Genomic DNA, 18,059 nt, shown 5'->3' with positions numbered 1-18,059 from the left:
AGAGGTCACAGAGGGGGTGGGCCAGGATACAGTGGTAATGGAGGGTATGGGGGGCAAGGTCCTAGGGGAGTGCAAGGGAGCTGTTGGAATTGCAGGAGGTGGGGACATTTCTCTTGAGAATGCAGGAACAGACCAAACAACGGGTTTCAGGAGATGGAGCAATACGGTAACCCCCTCCCAGGGAGCCCATACGGCCTCCCAGTGGGAAGACAACAAAGACAACAAGAACAGGGGTATGTCGAGCAAAGATCAGTTCAACCCCATAGAGCACTGAGTCACCCACAGAACGATGAGCACATGCAATACACACCAGGAAACCCTTTTGCAACAGTCGCCAATGGGGAACCAGCCCCAGCCCCCTATAGTGGTGTGGCGGTAGTATCAGGAAATGTCTTTAGTCAAGGGGGGACCATGAGGCAGCCGGCATAGGACAGCCCACAGGGAACACTTGCGTGTCCTGTCCTGTCTACCACCTGCAATGCATCAGAGGAACCATTAGTGGGGGCACAGATAGGAGACAAGCAATTCATATTTATGGTGGATTCGGGAGCCGAAAAATCATGCATACGCGGAGGACGGTTTCCGCTTTCTAACCGTAGGTTGGAGACGCATGGACTCTCTGGGGCTGTCATCGAAGTTCCTTACACAGAAGATTTGGATGTGACGGTGGGGGGTAAAACAGTAAAAACACCCCTGCTGTATTATGAGCAGTCACCGATAAACTTGCTTGGGAGGGACCTCCTCAGCAAGCTCAATATGACCATATCCTTTACAGAGAGAGGAATAGTTTGCTCCACCCCAGGAATTTGCCCTTTGCGTGTAATGCTGGTGGTGCACGCGCGAGCACCAGCACCAGAGATACGTGGCATCCCAGTAAATTAAACCATGTTCATCGAAGGGTTAAAACACTAGCCCGAGTAGTGCCTGAGTTAAAAAATTTAGAATGGCGGGTACCAGCAGAATTCATCTTCCGCCCAATAGTACGCCCAGACATTGCACCCGGTTCAGTGATATCTCTAGATTTACATGCCGTACAGATATCAGTCAAAAGAATTGCCGTAATTGGCATGCACATAGATGGATGTGAATGGCGGACTGTGCTGTGCATCAATGCTGTTATTGCCTTACGAGACCTGTCAGACGAAGATCTTTTCTCTGACTCAGAAAGTGATGGGGAAATAATAATGGAAATAGCAATACCATGTGATATCCTAATACAAACAAGACAAGTGCCCGTACAGTTGATGGCAGTGGTAGGAGTGCAACCGTCCTTCTTTGATGATGACATGAAACTAGTGCCAAGCAATTTGTGGACCACAGGCCCCCATGATGTAGGATTACTACACAGAGTCACCCCAGTCACAATAAAACTTAAACCGGGAGCAATCCTGCCCCGAGTAAAACAGTACCCGTTGTCCTGCAAAGCTGAGGAAGGGATAAAAGAAACAATAAGGGCATTATTGGCCCAGGGAATAATAGTGCCATCAAATTCCCCATATAATACTTGTATTTATCCGATCAAGAAAGCAAAAGGAGGGGCGTGGAGGATGATCCAGGATCTACGCCCACTAAATGACGTCACACAAAAAGAGTTTCCTCTAGTCCCGAACCCTGCATCCATACTTTGCAGTATCCCAAAAAACGCATCACATTTCACAGTAGTCGATTTGAAAAATGCATTTTTCTCCATCCCCCTGGCAGAAGAGAGCAGATATTTGACAGCATTCACCCTAGGGGGGAAGAGGTATGAGCATTGCAGGTTGCCACAGGGTTACTGTGAGAGCCCCAGTATATTCAATCGTATCTTCCACGAAGACTTGGGAAACTTGACAACTGAAAGCACGATCATTCAGTACGTAGATGACCTGCTCATTTGCGCACAGAATGAGGGTGAGTGCGGAAAAGAGTCAGTACCAAACACAGTAAAAGAGATGCAAACATTTCTAGGAATGTGTAACTATTGCAGAGCATGGATACTGGATTACACAGAATACACTAGGACCCTACTACAAGCACTCAAAGAGGCCCAGCGGGAGAACAGAGAAATAAAGTGGTCAAAAGAAATGAGTGACTCATTTGTGTCACTAAAACAGCTAATTTCAAGTGCACCAGTACTCGCCAATCCGGACTATGAATGCAAATTTTACCTGTTCTCCCACTGCAAAGGGACTCTCATGACAGCTGTATTAACACAACAGACTTCTTTGGGGCACAAGCCATTGGCCTACTACAGTGGCACATTAGACGCAGTGATGCAAGGACACTTCGCGTGCGATCAATCTCTTGCTGCCGCCGCGTTCGCAATTGAGAAAAGTGCCACAATAGTAATGGGCTGCTCTGTTACATTGTTTGTGGAACACTCACTGTTCGCAATATTGGAAAGATCAAAAAGCACACTGACCACACAGGGAGCAACTGCCTATGAGATAATATTGTCTAGTGCCAACATCTACATAGTGAGGTGCAGGACAATAAACCCAGCGACATTCATCACAGAACCATGCACACTAGACCAGTAATGGTATGCAGACATGAGTGCGACTGCCAAGCAAACCACGAATGAGAGCTGTTATGTTTGCTCTCTTATCCCCCACGCCTCAGGTACACCTAAAGTACTGCTGCCTAGAGAGTTGCCTATTGTGAGTGCCCAATGTCTCCTTCATCTTACGCTGTGCAGAATTAAGAACAGTTTACAGGCACACGATATAACTTTTGAGATGCTGCAAAATGAGAAAACCTGTTACCCAAAAGTGGAGGGAGTGATATGCCTAAAAGAGCAGTTTTTTGTGATAAAAGGAACATTGTTTACAGAAAACAAATGAAAAGACGAAGAAGTGACATGAAAAGCAGAAGCGCTACGAGGAGTGCCACCAGAAAAGCTGCAGTGGATTGAAAAAATGTGCACACCAGTATGGAAGGAGCACATCGCAAAACTAACCTGGGTGACAGCCATCGAAAAACCATTTGAACTACAAAAAGAAATAGCATAAGAGCTGTGTTTCCAGGGAGAAGGAAAAACTGTGATGGGGATAAACAAAAACTGCAACAAGACCCTCACAATCCCAGACATGAGAAAAGGGACAGCAGCACTCATGGACACTTACTGGGTATGTGGAAGCCAGGCATACCTACATCTCCCACAATCATGGAGCGGCACCTGCTCACTGGCTACACTACATTCAGCTCTAATGGTGATACCAGAGAGCCATATCAGTGGAAGCAAGAAAACACAAGATGCTCCTCGCAAAAGGACAGCCCAACCAACGGAAGAGCCGCACATGTATGTCCTGTCCTCTGGCAATACGGAAGAGATGCTGTCACGAAACAGACGATCATCCAACTACATATCCAAAGCATCTTCAGAACTACTGGCGCAGATCCCAGACAGATATCGATTGTTCAGCTCTGTAGAGACTTTCTTTGCCTCACTCATCCCAAGTATCCAGGCACGGGCGAATGCTAAGTAGCTCCAAATAACCCGCTGGGAGCTGATCCAGTTAGGAAACGATACTGAAGAAGGTTTCAATGTGATCGAGGTGGAGCTAAGAGCACTGAGGTTAATTACAATGCAAAATAGGTATGTCTTGGACCTGTTAACAGCGATGGATGGAGATGTTTGCCGAAAAATTGGAAGTGCCTGCTGCACTTTCGTACCTTCTAAAGATGCAGATAATGGTATCTTGTCCCACGTGATCGCAGAAGTACACAACCTAGGAGAAAGAATGATAACTGAAGGTGGGGCAGAAGCAAGCACATGGTTCGACAACCTCTTCTCCTGGGTCCCGTCATAATTGGGAATGACTGTCAAACTACTGATGCCCGCCGTGGTGTTTTTGCTGCTAATTTTTTGCGTGTGCCAGGTGAGCCTTCGATGTTGTGCAAATGCAGTACCAAACGGTGCAATGATGATGGTGACAATGGGCAACGCTCGAGGTGCAGTACAGGGTGTGCAGGAATTGCATGTGCAAACAGGTGAGGAAGATGGGCCTAAATACCAGATGGTACCAATATACCACAGTGGGGACATAGTGGATAGGTTATGGCACACAATGATTAGAGAACCCCGTGAGCCTGAATGGTATAAAGAAGTGTAGGTAGATTTGGAAGGTGGGGACTGTATATACATGACCTGTACACCAGATGAGTATGCTAGAAGGGGTGAAAGCCTGGGAGGGGTGTGTAGGGCTTGGATGCCCATAAAGGGCACTCCAGCATGGGACGAGGCGGTAGCTGAAGAAAAGGAACGCCAGAGGTTGGGGGAATTACAGTATTCGTTACTTAAGTAACAAAAGAGGGGAAATGTATGAGAGGGCAGGTCCAAGAGACCCTTGCTCCCCTGCAGTCCCCTCCTTGTGAAGTCCATGGCTCGTCAGGGGCCCCTCTGCCACCAGGGCCCAGGTGGTGGGTGGCTCACTGGCTGACACATTGACCAAACGTACTGTATTAGGCTAGGCCATGGATACCATTTTGAAAACCCAAACGCCATCTTTAGACATAAGCCCTCGTGCACTACAGCACGGCCCCCACCTTCAGAGAGTTCTCGCCTGCCCCTGTTGTCTCCCCTCCTTGGCAGATCCGCTGAAAGTCCGTTCCCATGAACAGTCGGACATGAGCTAGTGCTAGAAGCAAACACTGTATCATTCACCTTCCGCAGTACATTATTGTCCACAGCGTGACCCGGGAAGCGGGGCTGCTTTGGAAAATAACTGTAAATCGTCTCTCAGAAAAGCAAGAGTTCAATCCTGTACCAAAGAGTACCAACATGTAAACTGCATTGCCTTAACATCCTTTCAGCATGACCCCTTGTCAAAACCTACAAACACTGTAAAGCCAGCAGAATGTGTTGTCTTGTGACAAACTGTTTAGAATACCCAAATCCCCTCAGTATGTGTAAACGTCAAGTGTCCCAAGCCTTATGTTATGTACTTCTCTAGGGGGGAATGCAAAAAGAAGCAATACCAAGTCTGCATGCCAAAACTAAACTAATGCTGCTAGAGTACAACGGAACACAAGTGCGACAGTATTGTGAGATTCATGTAAAGTGTCGGGGCGAAATTCTGCCGGGGTCGGCTGGGCCGTCCGCGGACCTCCGGGCAGGGAGGCCCCAACTCCTCCCGCGTATCACAAAAATGAGTATGAGGCGCACGCAAGAAGCAAGGTGGTTCTGCTGTTTATTATACAAACGGCAGGGATGGGTCGAGGATCGTACGCGTCCGTCCTGACACACACACAATCGGGGGGCTCGCAGGCCCTTTTTACCTTGGTATGACGCGCTACTTGCGTCACCTCGAAAAGTTAGCAAAAACCTATCTCCACTCTGGATTGGTTACTTGAGTGGTAGGGTTAGTATAGCATACATATAGAGAAGGGTATTAGTGGCTGAGGGTCAGTCAGGTGGTATACCTGGGTTGTCCCTGCAATTAGATACATGAGAATTGTTACAGGAAGACCCCTGAGGATTGGTCAATGTTAATGGCGTCAGTGATAAGAGCCCCATGTTCTGATTGGTGCGCTCGCGAGCCTCCCAGCCTGGGACCATCGCCGTTCCCAGCTCGCGGTGTACCTGTCATTTGCAACAATGTTTCACTATGGGTACGTGCAGACAATGCGAGGACTTATTCATAGGCTGGAAGGCCGACTACTCCCACTGTCGCAGATGTCCATTTAGTCTTTTATTTGTATCTGCCTGTGTCTTGTAACGAGGGATCCAGGCGCCCCCGTTCTCTTAGCCTTGGCATCCTTTCAGGTTTGGCTTGGTCACGTGAGGCGGGACCGTGTTTGAGGCCGAAATCTGCACAATTAATATTGTTTTTTCCACTGTGTGCCTTGTTTAATTTGCAGGTGCGACCTTGACGTTGGTGTGCGGCGTGCGAGATTGCAACATTGTGGCTTGGCTGTCTGCCTTTCGCCGAGCTCATTCTGCAGGATCAGCAACCGGACTCTTGTTCATTTTAATGTTCATGGAAGCTCTTGCTTGCGGCCTACTTGAATCAGGTGCATAAATGGAGCCGTTGAGTGCACAGGTGCTTTAGGTTATAGGGTTTATGTGAAGCGTGAGCAAGCCATTTAGATAAGTTCATCGTGCGTCTTACATTTCTGCATCTTAAAAGCCTATGTGAAAAATAATAAAGATGCACGTCCGTGGATGTGTTCGTCACCTACGTCATAGCGTTGAGGATATTCTTCGTGTAGATTGGTGTAGGAGTGTCCAGTGTGCATGGTCGTACAGGTGTGACCGTAGGCTAGGTCGTCATGGCATCTCTAACGATGTGTTGGTTTAGTCGAGTTGATCCATGTTGCAGGTGTCGGCCTGGGTAGGGCGAGCTGCTGGGCAGGTAGGGCAGTTAGGTGGGCACATCCGTAAGTTCCTGTACCAAGGTATTTGGTCGTCTGGTAGATGGGCAAACTCATCTCGTGGCGGGTGCCTAGGCCATGATCCTCTAGGCCAAGCGCGAGAGGGGATTGGTGGGAGCCTATTGTTCCATTCTCCCACTTCAGTCCCCCCTCTGGTCGACTTGTCGACCACAAACATATCCTTTTCTTTATCTCCTCTCACTCTCCATATTTTAGTTATTCCTCCCAAATGTCCATAGTGGTTAACATGGTCCTCAAATGACCAATACATGTATTCACAGGTTCCTCCAGGAGTGCAGTATACCCATTTCCCTATGTAGCTCCTTGGGTTTCTTGGGTTTTTGAGCTTCACAGATGGTGGGTCCAGGTGGTTGGTGGTGATCTGATTGCGCAACCTCTCTCTCTCTTGTATTATCATGCCTGTGTTTTGGCCGTCATCTGCTGGCATCAAGGGGTGCATACCGGCCATTTCAATCAGTTCGTCTGTGGTGCGTGCCTTCCGGGCTTTCCAAAATCTTATTATGATCAGTGTAGCTCCAGCCAAAATGGTACATCCAACTATAATTTTCAGTCCATCTGACAGCCAAGATGGCATCCATGACCATAATATTGAAAACCAGCTCTCATCCTTTTTTACACCTTTACTTTCATCCATCATTTTGGAATGCATCTGGGCCAATTGTGAAACTGCCTCTGTCAGCGTACCGTTGTCAGCATCATTGGCAGGGATGAATGTACAGCATGATTGTCCTATCTTTGCGCAAACTCCTCCTTCCATTGCTGTGAGGAGGTCCAGTACATATCTGTTCTGAAGTGCCACCATCCTCACTGCGCGCAGTTCCTCTTTTATTGCGTAGAATCCATTCACTGTAGAATTGATGGTCATCATTAGTTCTCATCTAGTTATCTGGAGCCATTTTGCATTTGCGTAAGCCTGTAATCCCGGATGTATTATTGAGGAGAAGAACATTGCTGCTCTGCTAAATAGTCTGTGTTCTGGCGGAATTGAGGTGAGTGCTGTTTCTGATCTACCCCATAGGTAATTTCCTGTCAGAGGTTCTTCTTGTCTTTTCTTTCTATTCAGGACAGTATTATTGCTGTTGGCTTTGTTCTCTGGCCCCTTCTGAGGTTGTACAGATCTCTTCTTCCTCTCGTTCCCTTCATCCATTTTGGGGAAGTTGGCCATATTCACGTGTTTCTGGGGTACCACTAGTGATGGTACATTAACGTGCACTATTGTGCATATACCATTCCACAGGGGGGGCAGTGTGTGGTATGCCTTTTCTCCGCAGGCCCAGTAATGGTCCATTATCACTGCTGTTCCTGCTCCCCCCTCAGGTAGCTCCATCACGCTTGCACAATTGGTGTTATATCCTACGTCCACCTCTCCTTTATGTTGGTAGCATACCTTAGGCGCAGTTAGCTGCAGTATTATTATTGGGTCTTCATCCTTCTCTATCCACGTGAGCATGGGTACGTACTTGATCCAAGTCGTCCAACATCTGTGGTTGTGTCCATCGATAGTTGAAATAGTTTCTTTTGTTATCATGTTGCTGCCAACCACTCCTATCTCCCATTTGTTGTCCAGGTACACCTTCCCTGTTATCGTCACCAGTGGCCTCTCCCAACATCCTGTTTTACCAGGAACTTCAGTGGCATACCAATCACATGGTAGGTACTGTAGTGTTACCTTCTTTGTTTCTCCTTTTTCAGGACCACTTGTCATGTATCTGTAGGCTTCAGTATGTAAACTGCTCTTGTGGTAACTTAAATAAGTCTTGAGGAAGTTGTTTTCATATGGATATGTGTCTCGTGTTTTCCATACCAATTGCACCACTGTCCCTTGAAATCTTCCTTTCGTTTGGAACAGTGCCAGGTATATTATGCATCGTGCTGTTTTGTCATCTATTTCCGTGGCAACGAATGTTCGAGAAGCGCTCATGGCATATGGAATTAATGAGCAAACGTAGCAGCTGTCTTCTGTTGTCTGCTTACCTATGTGGGTCATGTGTTGATACCACATGTTGTTTGAGATGTGCGCTGAGTCTTGCATGTAGTTGTCAATGCCTTTATTATCTGAGTATGTGCTGCGTTTAACTCTATTATCTTTGTGTGGGATTATACTACTACCACCTGACGTACCACCTGTTGCAGCTGGGGATGGGGGTATATTAGGTTTGGGTACAGCAACAATATTCATAGCATAGCTGTACTGCCATACAGAGGCAGCCAAGAACCCGGTGATCATCAAAATCCCTATCAATTTTATTACAAAGGCTAATTTCACCGGCATTTTGCTCTTACCTTGCTGCAGTCCGGCAGCTTATTCTTGCGACGTTAAAGTTGCCCGCCTGAAAATTCTTAATATGCTTGTTATTAAGGTTAGTGGTTGTTATTTAAGCCCTCCCTATCAGATAGTCATTCAGTGCCCAGGCGAAGAGCTGTTCCCACGCCACTCTAAGTGATCTATCTCTTAGGGCAGGCAAGTATGGGTGGACGTGGGGCATTGAATATTCTATGGCCAAGAGGAATGCTGTGTAGTAGACACGTACCCTTCTTTTGTTCAGGTACGTTGGCCTTCTTACTTCATATACAAATTGGTGTGACAATTCTTCTGGGTAGTTATCGTCTGAGGGTACCATCTACTCCTGGGCAGTGAATTTGTTAATTAGCTATTTTCTTAACAGTACAATAATACGCAGTACCTGCATGTGCGAGAGAAAAGAAAAAGAGAACATTCAAGTGTTTACATGTGTATATGTGCAAAACAATGTCCTTCAGTTCGGTCGTTACTGTAGTGGGTAGGGGGCCACTGGGCAGAGGGTTTGGGGCTTAGCTGGCGGAAGTCTCTTTATTCTTTGATCGTGTGACCATGGGGTGGGTGGGTCCATTAGTTGTCTCTGGGGGATCTGGGGGTGGGGGTTGACAGGGTATGGGGACACTTAAGCCGTCAGTAATGGCAGAAGTCTCTTCCTCCATTGGTGACGCTGTTGTTGTTCTTCCGATGGCCCTGTCGGTGGCGCTGGGGCGGGTCTGGAGTTTGTAGATCTTTACGTCATGTAGGTGATTCCAGGCACGTTTGTCCTGTAGCTTTACTGCTCTCGTTGATATCTCCTCTACCAGATGGGGGTCAGTGAAACGTGGGCTGTTCCACTTCCTGTTGAAATTGCGGAGTAGCACGTGGTCACCTTTAGCAATTTTACACATTCTTTCCTTTTCCAATTCTTTATCCGCCTCTTCTTGTTGATCACTGTTAGACCCGCCCCGTGTACCCTCGAGCTGTTGAGACACAAACACTACACTAGTAATCAAAGAAGACACATATTGGTACATTTCATCACCAAAAACAGTGGCAGTACTATCGTGATTGGTGAATGCTCTTGATGTTGGTGTCAGAGGAAGGCGCATTTGGCGTCCGGTAACCACCTCGTGAGGGGTGAGGTGGTGGTCGGAACCTGGTCTATTCCTTAGCTCAAATAGGGCTAGCGGAAGGCAATACAACCAACTCTTTTTTGTTGTTTGCTGTATTTTTGCAATTGCCTCTTTTAGTAGGCCGTTCAGGCGTTCGCATATACCGTTGGCCTGTGGGTGGTATGCACATGCAAATTTATGCTTGATGCTCAATAAGGACGTGATGTGCTGGAACATTTCGTTTGCGAAATGTGGCCCATTATCTGACCGCAGTACCTCGCACACCCCCCACCTGGGGAAGACCTCCCTCACTAGGAATTTAGCTGCTCTGAATGCATCTGGGTGTGAACATGGCCCTGCTTCAATCCACCTCGAAAATGGGCATACTACTACAATCATATACCTGTTTCCTTGACATACGTTGATCATATCAACATAGTCAATATGGAGATGTCGGAAGGGTCCCTCTGGCCGGGGTATAGTACCTTTTATCACCTTCAGAGTGTGACCGGCCGTAAACTGTTGACATGTGAGACAGTTACTTATAAAATTTGACACATGAGAGTTTAATTCGGGGCAAAACCAGTCTTCCCTAATTCGTGCTGCAATTATTTCCTTGCCTGTATGGGCTGGGTGGTGTAGTTGGCTCAGGGCGGTATTCAATAGTGCCAGTGGTATTACAATTTTTCCAGTGTTACCCTGGCGCCATAGTGCGTCAGTTGGTGACATTGTGCATCCTCTTTTTACCCATAGTTCTTTTTCTGCCATTGGTGCAGCTGCTTGTAGCTCCATTATCTGTGTGGCTGGGAGATGGGTGTACCCTTCCCTTATCAACATCTCCTTAGCCATTCCCCTCCCTCTCCCTCTGTCTGACTCTGGGGGGTTCCATATCTCACCAAAGTATGCAGCATACTTCGCATGTGCGTCTGCCGCTGCATTCCCTCTTGAGACATGATCTTCTCCATTGGTGTGTGCGGTACACTTGACCAAGGCTAATTCCTGGGGGTTGTTTATTACTTCAATTAGTTCTGCCAATAAAAGAGCATGTTGCACTGGAGTGCCGTCAGCTCTTCTAAACCCTCTTCTTCTCCATTTTGACAGCCCTGAGTGGACAGTGGACGTGACATATGCGCTGTCAGAATATATAGTCACTCGTTTATTAAAGCTTTCCTTCAACGCCAAGATCAGAGCAATTAGCTCTGCTGCTTGAGCAGAGTAATGCTGTGGTAATTGCACACATTTCATTGCCACACACACCGGTACCTCCATCATTTTCACCACTGCTGCCCCAGTCCTCCTTATCCCATCTTTTTGGTCAATTGTTGATGACCCATCAATGAACAGGAGCTCACCTCCCTCTAGTGCGTTTTCTTCAACTTTTCTAGCACATGAGTACATTTCAGTGGTTTGCGTACAATCGTGTGCATAATCTCCTTCCTCAATTATTTCTGCTAAAAACCTTGCAGGGTTGACCGTGCTACATCTAACAATTGATAGTTCAGCTCTAGATAAGATGATCTCATAACCTGATGCCCTCTGCATGGTTAGGGTGCACTTGGGTTTATTCAATATTGCAAATAGTGCATGTTCCACAAATAGTGTGGTTGGGCACCCCATGGTGATTGCTGACGCTTTTTCTACCGCAAAAGCAGCTGCGGCGAGACCTTGTTCACAAGGGAAATGGCCCAACATTACAGGATCTAAGTGGCCGCTGTAAAACGCTACTGGTTTGTAGCCCATGCTGGTTTTTTGAGCCAGCACTGCTTTCATTACTGCTGAGTCGCAATGTGAAAATATGAAAAATTGTCCCTCATAATCTGGGGTGGCCAGTACTGGAGCAGTTGATATTGCATCTTTCAGTTCATCAAAAGCCTCTTTCATTTCCATTGTCCACCCCAACTGTTTCTCCCCTTTGTTAGCTTCTTTTAACCCCTCAAGCAGGGGTCCTATGTATGAGCTGTAATCAAATACCCATGCTCTACAGTAGTTGCACAGACCTAGGAACTGCTGCAGTTCCCTCACTGTTTGTGGCAATGGCGTTTTTGAAATGGCCTGTGCTCTTTGTGGTGCAATCTTTCTTCCATGTTGGGATATGAGCTGACCAATGTAAAGTACCTGTTCCTGACAGTACTGTAATTTTTCCATGTCTACCTTGTAACCTTTATCAGCCAATATTGTCAGCATCTTTAATGAGTCCTCTCTGCATCTTTTTTCGTTTGTGCTGCAAATGATTATGTCGTCTACATACTGCAACACTGTGCTTTCTACTTCAATGTTACCCAAATCCATCTGTATTACTCTGTTGAATATTGAGGGTGACTCGCAGTATCCTTGTGGCAATCTAGTGTGTTTCCACTTTGTGTTTCTGTACGTGAAGCTTGTCAAATCTTGTGAGTCTGGGTGCAATGGTATTGAGAAAAAAGCATTTTTAAGGTCGATCACTGTAAATCATGATGCTTCTGCTGGAATGCCACACAATATTGTGGCCGGGTTTGCTGCTATGGGGTACTCTGCTTCCACTATGTTGTTCAAGGGCCTGAGGTCCTGTATGAAGCGCCAAGACCCCCCTTTAGCCTTGCGCACTGGGTATACAGCTGTGTTACATGGTGATTCTGATGGTACCAGTATGCCATTATTTATGAGGGCCGTTATGGTTTCATATATGCCCTCATCTGCCTCTTTTGATAGTGGGTACTGTTTTACCCTGGGGAGTATTGCACCTTTTTTCAATTTTATCCTTACACCTCCTATACTTTTTATATAGGGGCTAGTAGTCCATAGTGACGTGGGTACCCTTGCCATATCCTCCTCAAAGAAGGGAACTGGGGTGGATGCGGGTGCCTCAAGTGCCATTGCAATTTTTTGTGCCACTTGTTTATACGCCACTCTTAGCCATATCTCCACACTCATCATAAACACCATTTCACCTTCCTCCTTTTCTTCTGAAAAGAGCTCCTCGTCTGACACCTGGGTGAGCCTACATCCCTCTGCTAGTGCTATTACTGCTCTCCATGCTCTTCCTTCGCTGTCTTGGGCATGCACTGCAATTTAATCAGCTGTTGCTATAATGCTCTCTATGTCCACTGAAATCACCTTTCCTTCTGGTTCATTGGCTGGTGTTTCTGGTCTGAACAAATAGGCTGCTGGCCTCCTCCAGATCTTCCCTTCTATCCCTGGCATCCAGGCAAATGCCATGTCTGTCCCGTACTGGAATAGTTCACCATCAATTGGCTCAGCCCTAATCGCTGTCTGTCCGCAGTATGCTTGCATGATTTGTCGTGCTGTGAGCATGTTAATCCCTGGAGTAGAGCAAATTATGCCGTTTTCCGTAAAGGAAATCGTCATATTCAACCTGTTCATGATGTCTCTCCCCAGTATATTTACTGGTGAGGCCCTAGAATATAAAAGTGGCACTGACATGTCATAATCCCCTATTGATAAGGGAACGTTATCAGTAAAGGGAACCAACCCCCTAGCCCCATAGAATCCTTGGGTGTTCATGGCTTCGCCTGACATCTTAAACTTACCTTCCCTTATGCAAGACCGGGTCGCCCCGGTATCAACAAGGAATGATAACTTTTTGTCACCTATCGTTACCTCTATGCGTGGTTCCTCCGCACTATTAGGCGTTACTGACAGGATGGGACACACCAAGGCCGTCTGTGGGCTGTCCTATTGAGGGTACAACGATTGACCGTTTCCTGTGTAAGGGTTGTGTCCTAGTACTGTCACCTTACCCAGTTTTGTCTGTTGTGCTTGGGGTTGTTGTATTGTCGTTACCTGTTGTTGTGGCAGTGAGAATGCCTGTGGCTGTTGTTGTGTTACTAGTTGTTGCTGGTCATTTCCCTGTAGCAACGTCTGCTGTTGTTGTATCCCCTGCTGTTCCTGTGTGGGCTTTAGTTGTCCCTGCTCGCTCCATGATGATGTTCCTGGTCTTACTCTACAAGTGCGTGACATGTGTCCTACCAATCCACAAATCCAACACACTGGTGGTTCCCTACTCTGCCATGGAAAGCTTCCTGTGTTGTCCTGGTATACTGGTGGACCGGTGGGGTAGTAATTTCTAAGTCCTCCCACCTGTTGTTGTGTGTTGTATCCGTATCCTCTCCCTCTCATTATTCCTCCTCTTCCCCTATTGTAATTATAATACCCAGCTCCTGGCATTGAGTATCCTCCTCCCAAGTTGGTCGTGTATGGTTGGAGTGGTGTCATCTGTTGTGTTATAGTCTGGGAGGGTTGTATTTGGGAGGGGTCTTGTGCAGCCCCTACTTGTGTGGGGCTTTGAGTCATTGTTGCAGGTGTAGTTATTAGTGCCCCTTCCATTGTGTATTTAGTAAGTTTTTTCTGTACAAGTTTAGCCTCTTCCGCTTTCCTGTCCTCTTCCTTTTGTTTCATTTTACCTTGCCATGTCCTACAATGATGCACTATTGTCAGTTGTATTTCTGGCCATGCTTTTGCTTCCATTCCCACCACTTTCTTCAGTTGTTTCTGAACTCCTTCTGGGAACCCTTGTACCAGTATATGATAGAATATTGCTGGTGTTTTGTCCCATTGTTCACTAGTTTCCATGCGCCACTTCTCTTGAATTTCCTGGATATAATCAACAGGATCTTCGTCCTCACGCATCTTGCGTGAGGTAATTGCTCCTATGTCTGATGTGTCTGGGTACTGTACCCTTAGTGCCTGCCATAATGCATGTCTGCAGTTTGCGAATGGTGCCCCATCGTGTGATGTGTTGGTTATTGTTACCCCAGTGAATCCCGCTCTTTTCCAAATGTCATCCGCTGCATCCCCTAATATGGATATTAGAAGGCCCTTTACATCCCCCACTGCCAGTTTCTGTCCTGCGGTGTGTTTTTCCATTTCATATATCCATTTACCTGCACCTCCACTTAATGATGGGAGCCTGCACTTTATATTTTCTTTGTCTACATGCTTCCAAGGGACGTATTGTGGTCTCACCCCTCCCCTCTCCAGAAGTGGCATTAAGTTGTGTCTCGTTATCTCCCTTGGGTTCCATAAAATTGAGTCCCCACACCCCTCCTCTTCCTCCCTCTCTCTTATATCGTCAATTCCGTCCGTAGTTCCCCTGCTCGTAACTCTTTCTTCTCCATCGTTTCCCCTTTTTTCATCATCTCCTGTATTTAATGTGGGCGTGTGTATTCGTCCTTCCTGCCTACGTCTAGGGAGGTCTCTAAGCCTACCTACATAAGGTGTCATTTCGTTTGTGAAAGGCGTGAGTTTAGTTGTACGTAGTGAGCGTGGGGTGGTTGACTGAGGGTAGGATGGTGAGGGTGTGGCTTCATGTATCTGTCTTTTCGCTATTCCTTGCTCTTCCTCCTCACTTTTCTCCAGTTCATCCTTTCTCATACATATCCATGGTGAGTCTGTATTGGTCCGAGAGGTGTATAGTTTATCTAGCCTTTCCCTGTCACTGTTTCTTCCTTCCTTCTCCATTCCTTCTTCTTCCTCACTACAAAAGTCATCTGTATGTGGCTGCCCCCACTCTGTCTTTCTCCCCTTGATCGTTACTGTTTTTAGGTCTATTAGGTCTGTGTCTCCTCTTTCTCCTTTATCACCCTCTCCCCTTTGTGCTGATGTTGTTGCTACTTCTGTATCTCTATATACATACCTCCTTTCTTCAATCTCTCCTCTCCTATCTTCTCTTTCCCCTTCATTTCTCTCCTCCATCTCTCTACCAATTTCCTCCCTTTTCCTTTTTAATTCCTCCATTACTTCACTACTCATCTTTCCCAATATCCTTTCATCCTCTTCCTTCCTTTCCCTTCTCACCCTCTCTCTTTCTAATATACTCTCTATCACCCTCCCTTCTTCGTATTTCCTGGTCGTTTCTGATAGTAATCTCTTCTTCCACATTGCCATTTCTTTTTCTTTCTCTTCTTCTTCCTTTTTCCTCTCTCGTAGCACTGCTCTTGATACCCTTTCTGCTGCTGCTTTTACCCTTTCGGCTTCTCTCCTTTGCTCCTCATTTCGTTCCCTTGTTCTTTCCAACTCGTTCTTACCTTCTTTCCTTTCCCTCGCTCTCTCTCTTTCCTCCCTCTCGAGCTGTTTTATTAGTTCATTCTGCTCGTCCCTTAGCTCTGCTAGCCGTTCCTCCAAAATCTCTTCCTTTCGTCTTATCAGCTCTTCTCCCCTTATTTCACTCTCCCTGGTATTATCCTCGTCCATCTTCCTCACTACCTCCCTCTCTTCTCCTGTTAGTGTACCTCGTAATTTTAATAGTATCTGTGCAGCTACCCACTCGTCATGTCCTATTTCCTCAGTTTGCTCTTCTCCAGTCCTCCCCTCCCCCTCTGGCATCTTCCTATAGGCTGATCCCGTCGTACTAGTCCGCTCCCCTCCCTTGTTGACACCTGTCACTGCATATGGTGGCGGGCGTATGTCGGGTTCGAGTACCCCTCAGCCGCCCTTAATTGTTCTCTTCCTATTTCACCTAGTTCTCTTAAAGGGTACAACCCCCCTCCCTCTGTTTTCACTACCTTTGCTAGGGTTATATCTTCGCTCTGTTCCTTTTTTAGTTCATTTTCTTTTGGGTTGTTATTCTTTTCTCCTCCCTCTTGTCCGTTCCCTGTGTTCTTTGGGCCTTCACTCTCCTTCTCCCCATTCTCTCCTTCCTCCTTAATCTCTTTTTCTTCTGGTGTTTCCCCCACAGTGAACATTCCATTTGGTCCTGGTCGGGACCCCTGGAACATCCGCCATAAGTTAAACATCTCCACATGGTTTGTCAATTTCTTCCCCTTGTATGTATTATGCAGATGGTTTAATAGTGAGTGTTGGGTATATGGATCGAAGCTACCATTAGGCGGCCATGGTGTTGTCATTTTGTTGTCCGTCCCCTGTGTCCATTCAATGCTATACTTGATCAATTTCTCCCGATGGGGTGACAGTGTTTTGCATATGTGCTGTAGTGGGGTAGTGAGGGTGTTCCCCCACCCTCCCGATCCTGCTCCGTGTGACATAGCAGCGCTCCACTTGCTATCCTTCCCCTGTTTGGTAGCTGTTATTTTACTAACACCTACAATACACAACCTTTTACCTTTACCTGGCCCCGTGAGTTTGGGGACTTGCGATAGTCCGCTAAGGAAAATTATTAAAATATAGTATTTACATTTGCATATTCTTTTCTTTCTTGTCTTCCCTTACAGAACACCCTTACGGCCCCCTGCGGCCGAGGCGCACGTAGCCCCCTACGGCTGCGTACCCCTTGTGACGTTCTTATACAGTCGTCCTATTTTCATTTGCTCCTCATCCCTCTTCTATACTTGCCGTGGCCGGCGTTCTCCGTGCGCAGCCACGCCCCCCCTTTTCGCCTTTTCCCCGATCTACTCGTTACCGTTTATCTCCGTTTCCACTCCCTTACCACAACTCTCTTCCCCACCACCCTCCGAAAGAGAGATGCCTTGTGCTCGGGATATCCTATGAAAGCCCTACTAGTGACGTCACCGATCTCTTCAAACTATTAGTCAGTTCTTAATACACTTACACTCTACCCCCGTTAACCCCACAGCTGTCTTCCTGTCACGCCTGGAACAAGGTAATCAACAATATATAATCGGACTGCGCACACTGCGTCGCCTCACGTGTGATACGCCCCTCGACAGGAGGGCTTAACCAGCCAATTATCTTCCGTATTGGGCAACCAACTAGCTACCGCCTACAGGGAAACGTCATCTACCTATCGAGTTTCTTGCTCGATCAATAGGGATCCTCATCTACTCATTGATCAATAATCACCAAATCGTAGGAAACCGCACACACCCACACCCGTACACGTAGTCGCGACCTAGGCCAATCAGTGTCTACGAGCGGCCGCACGTGATGTTTTCGTGCTCCGCCCCCCTCTTTCGCATAGCGTAGCCGACTGCACTCGCGCTCGTTCGGCTACCATTCATTTCATAGCCAACACTAAATTGTCAAACCTTCGCCGCGCACCTGTGCAACACCTCCCTCCTCCCTTATTTAATTCCTCCCCCCTCCCTCACAATTTCACATTGCTTGTTGGGTGTGGCTTACTCACCAAGTTCTCTTGATGCGGGGCCGCTCGACTGCGTGCACCTCTCCAAGCGGCTCACCACCTCCCCTCGTCTGGACCACATCTGGACACTCGCCAACCGCGGCCGGGATACTTCTCAACCGGCTCCCGAAGGCCAATATCCGGATTGCGCTGTCCGGTCTTCTCGCAGTTCCGCGATGGTCCTGTAGTCTGCAGAAGGGGGCAGCGGCAGAGGGGGCCGCGCCGCCGGGCCTCCTCGCAGCGGGAGCACTCGGAAAAA

This window comes from Ambystoma mexicanum, chromosome 3q (genome assembly GCF_040938575.1).
Source record: "Ambystoma mexicanum isolate Mex_15411 chromosome 3q, UKY_AmexF1_1, whole genome shotgun sequence".
Lineage (NCBI taxonomy): Eukaryota > Metazoa > Chordata > Amphibia > Caudata > Ambystomatidae > Ambystoma > Ambystoma mexicanum.
The sequence above is the reverse complement of the archived record's forward strand: the minus strand, read 5'-3'. Positions refer to the sequence as shown.